The 4,580-nt window shown below is 41.1% G+C and overlaps 1 long non-coding RNA gene across 1 annotated transcript; it reads left to right on the top strand.

The window, feature by feature from the left end:
* Positions 1-1,166: 1,166 nt before the first annotated feature.
* LOC125544074 (uncharacterized) lies at positions 1,167-4,298 on the top strand. Its single transcript, XR_007299260.2, has 4 exons — positions 1,167-1,506; positions 2,191-3,160; positions 3,309-3,643; positions 3,726-4,298. It is a non-coding gene; the product is annotated as an uncharacterized LOC125544074 (long non-coding RNA).
* Positions 4,299-4,580: the final 282 nt, after the last annotated feature.

Genomic DNA, 4,580 nt, shown 5'->3' with positions numbered 1-4,580 from the left:
GAATGCAGAAATGGCTAATAATTGTCAGGCATTGCCTTCTGGCAAAGGCATCTTTACTGTCTTGGGACTCAGAGGCGAGTACAAGGTTGACATTAACAAATACACATGTTCATGCAAAGCTTGGCAGCTAATAGGCTAACAAGTGTGGGAACAGAACATGTCTGTGCTGGACATACTGATACAATCTGTAAGTTCTTTTCAACTTTTGTAAATCTCATGGAAACTCACCTATTCCAAAACTGATGTAACACATGTTTTCACATTTGCAGTCACAACCGTCCCAGGAATCCCAGGCACCAAGACCTCTTCCTGACAATCAATTTCTTGCAAGCCAAATAGAGGATCTACCAATGACAAAATAGACCACAACTATAATCCATGTAGCACCAAAGAAGAAGAAAAGGAAGGAGAAGATCATGGAGAAGGAGAGTGTTATTCCTAGGAAGAAGAAATAGAAGATGAAGTGGATATGCCTTCTATTGGATAGAACCTGGTTTCTTTTTGAATAGAGTTGGGTTTATTTTGGATAGATAGAGATGGTTAGGGCCTTCTCAAATTGAAGGCTTTATTTTAGATGGAGGTACTACTTATGTAATGTGGTACTGCATCACGCAGAGTGCAACCCAGTACCACATTGCATAGTTGCAATCTTTACTGTTTATCTATGTTTATGCAAGAGCACTCTTTATGTAATGACAATATGATGTGCTACTTCCTGGAATTGTGGCAATTCTCATCTATATATTTGAATGTTAAGTTGCAACATCATTTCTCTCTTCTATGATTGTCCAGACCAAGTCTCGTTTATCATTTGTAATCTTGAGAGTGGGTGTCAAATATATATTCGTTTGTCATTTGCATGATCATTTGCCGCGCCGGCTTGTTCCTGCTACGTCTTGCTGCCGTCGAGCTTGTTCCAGACATGGCAGAACTGATGAAAGAGAGATGAGATTGCAGAGAGGAGGGCTGCGACTGGAGAGAGCAAACAGTTTGATGGACCAAATTGCATAATGTATCAACCACCAATGGCGGGAAATCTTCCACCACGCGCCCTGGGTCGTTGTGGCACTGGTCCAGGTGACACGTCAGTCAACAATCACTGTTGGGACAATCACTGTTGGTGTGTCACTTTAGTCCTATAACTATCAAAGTGCAGATTTGGGTCCCAAAACTATTTCAAGTCATTCACTACAGGTCCTATGGTCGCCCAAGCAGCGTTGACCGGCCGACGTGTCACCTGGACCGGTGCCACATCGACCAGAGGGGCCCACCAAGCTAAACAGTGAGGCGCTTATTTGCAGGAAAGCCCTTGAATTCTTAGCTCGTCTCATTCTCAGACCCTCCATCTCTCTTCCATGAATGAAGCTCTCTGAGGCGGCAATATGGCAGAGACCGACAGCGTTCACGCTTGATGTCCAGCGATTGGAGGCGCAGGACGGGAGTCGGGGCTGCTAATCCGTCCGCGGCGCTGGTCCGATGGCTCCATCCTCCGGAGTATGGTAACTGGTAAGAACCCTAACCCCAATCCCTGTTGCACCCCCTTTTAGCTTAGATATTTCAATAGAGTAGCAAGATTTGGCACGATTTGGCCATTATAGCTTAGATATTGTGTCGATTCAGTCCGAATGTACATATGGCTTCTCTTCCTCTACTGAAATCTTCTGAACTAAAATCTTGTTGTACTGAAATCTATTTCAAAAGAGTTAATGTTGTACATAATCCATACTGTATGTATGGCGATTTGGGCATCTTCCTGTACGTATGGAGATTTGGGCATCTTCCTGTGCGTATGGTGATTTGGGCATTATTTTTCCTGTAGTATATAATCCCTGTTGTAACTGAAGCCTTATTATGTACAGTGGTATCTTTTTTTGCATTATAAACTCGTCCTGTACACCTATAGTAGCATTTGAAATTGTACTGCTGATGTATATATGTCCTAGTGGTGATGCAAAAGGAAAAGAATCATATCAAAGAATATATTTTACTGAGGTGCTTAATGCTTCATTGTCTGTGCATGTACACCTGCTACTTAAACAAGTGTGTCACACCTGCTACTTGCTGCATAATGTAGTATGTATGTACATTTGGCCTCTAATCAATAGTGTCACGGTTTATATACCCGCATTAAGTTTGCACGGTTTAGTGATCAAGATGTTTTTTTAGTACTCAATTTTTCATGTATAATAGGACCCGAGGAAGAGTTGTTCTCGGTAGAGATTAATCATGGTGGGGTTTTTCTCGGCTTTGGCGCAAACAAGAAATACATGGATTGAAAACAGATTTCTTTGATCATTCTGAGGTTGAAACCTGGCCGCCACTGTGGATTAAAGATTTTGTGTAGCAGCTTGGCTATGATCCAAGTAAAGTGCAGTGTTTCTGGTTACTTCCTGGCATGAATTTGGATAATGGACTGAGAATTATCGATATAGATGTAGATTGTCTTCGTATGATTGATGTTGTGCCAAAGTTCAAGCATTTCAAGTTGTACATGGATCATGGTGATATTTATAGTGAGCTGGATATGGTTGACATATGCATAATTGGCTCACCTACAATGCTTGATATCATGAGTAAACACAGCACCTTAAAACAAAATATTAGATGCTTGTAAAAGAGGCTTTTTACCTGGATGCGGGCCTGTTATTTGTGTTGATGGGTGCCATCTTAAAACAAAATATGGTGGACAATTGTTGACTGCTGTAGGGATTGATCCAAACAACTGTATTTTCCCCATTGCTATGGCTGCAGTTGAAGTGGAGGACACACCAACATGGAAGTGGTTTCTACAAACTTTGAAAGATGATATGCACATAGTGAACACAACACCTTGGACAGTGATGAGTGATAGGCAAAAAGGACTAATAAATGTCGTTATTGCTCTGTTCCCTCATGCACAACACAGGTTTTGTGTGAGGCACCTTTACCAAAATTTTGCAAAGAAGTGGAAGGGCGGTAACCTGAAGAACAAGTTATGGGCAATTGCAAGGTCCTACAATAAAATTGACTGGAGAAAAAACATGAATGACATGAAGGAATTAAATCCGGAAGCTTATGAGTACGTAGAAGCAATTGAACCAAGTTCCTGGTGCAGGGCTTTTTTCCAATAATTACCAAAGTGTGACCTGCTACTAAACAATAATTGTGAGGTCTTTAATAAGTAAGTTTCCTATCGCTTTTCAATTCTAATATATTTTGGTATATATTTTTCCATTCTAGTTCTACATAGTACACTATCTCGCTGCTATGTCGATGATATATCTGGTTTGAATTTACATTTTGAACTGATTTGTTTCTTATCAATGAAGGTGGATACTTGATGCTAGAGAGCTGCCTGTCATGAGCATGTTCAAAAAAAATCAAAAATCCATTGTTGACAAGGTTTTATAGCAAGAACAAGGAAAGTGAAGAGTGGTCTGGAACAATTTGTCCTAAGTTCAAAAATTTATGTGATAAGAATGCAGAAATGGCTAATAATTGTCGGGCATTGCCTTCTGGCAAAGGCATCTTTACTGTCTTGGGACTCAGAGGCGAGTACAAGGTTGACATTAACAAATACACATGTTCATGCAAAGCTTGGCAGCTAACATGCTAACAAGTGTGGGAACAGAACATGTCTGTGCTGGACATACTGATGCAATCTGTAAGTTCTTTTCAACTTTTGTAAATCTCATGGAAACTCTCCTATTCCAAAACTGATGTAACACATGTTTTCACATTTGCAGTCACAACCGTCCCAGGAATCCCAGGCACCAAGACCTCTTCCTGACAATCAATTTCTTGCAAGCCAAATAGAGGATCTACCAATGACAAAATAGACCACAACTATAATCCATGTAGCACCAAAGAAGAAGAAAAGGAAGGAGAAGATCACGGAGAAGGAGAGTGTTATTCCTAGGAAGAAGAAATAGAAGATGAAGTGGACATGCCTTCTATTGGACATAACCTGGTTTCTTTTTGGACAGAGTTGGGTTTATTTTGGATAGATAGAGATGGTTAGCGCCTTCTCAAATTGAAGGCTTTATTTTGGACGGAGGTACTACTTATGTAATGTGGTACTGCATCATGCAGAGTGCAACCCAGTACCACATTACATAGTTGCAAGCTTTACTGTTTATCTATGTTTATGCAAGAGCACTCTTTATGTAATGACAATATGATGTGCTACTTCCTGGAATTGTGGCAATTCTCATCTGTATATTTGCCTGTTAAGTTGCAACATCATTTCTCTCTTCTATGATTGTCCAGACCAAGTCTCGTTTATCATTTGTAATCTTGAGAGTGGGTGTCAAATATATATTCGTTTGTCATTTGCATGATCATTTGCCGCGTCGGCTTGTTCATGCTACGTCTTGCTGCCGTCGAGCTTGTTCTAGACATGGCAGAACTGATGAAAGAGAGATGAGATTGCAGAGAGGAGGGCTGCGACTGGAGAGAGCAAACAGTTTGATGGACCAAATTGCATAATGTATCAACCACCAATGGCGGGAAATCTTCCACCACACGCCCTGGGTCGTTGTGGCACTGGTCCAGGTGACACGTCAGCCAACAATCACTGTTGGGGCGACCATAAGACCTGC

The sequence above is a fragment of the Triticum urartu genome, chromosome 3A (assembly GCF_056163025.1).
Source record: "Triticum urartu cultivar PI428250 chromosome 3A, HENAU_Tu73, whole genome shotgun sequence".
In the NCBI taxonomy this organism is placed as follows: Eukaryota; Viridiplantae; Streptophyta; class Magnoliopsida; order Poales; family Poaceae; genus Triticum; species Triticum urartu.
Note: the sequence above shows the minus strand (reverse complement) of the source record. Positions and strands in the feature narration are given on the sequence as shown.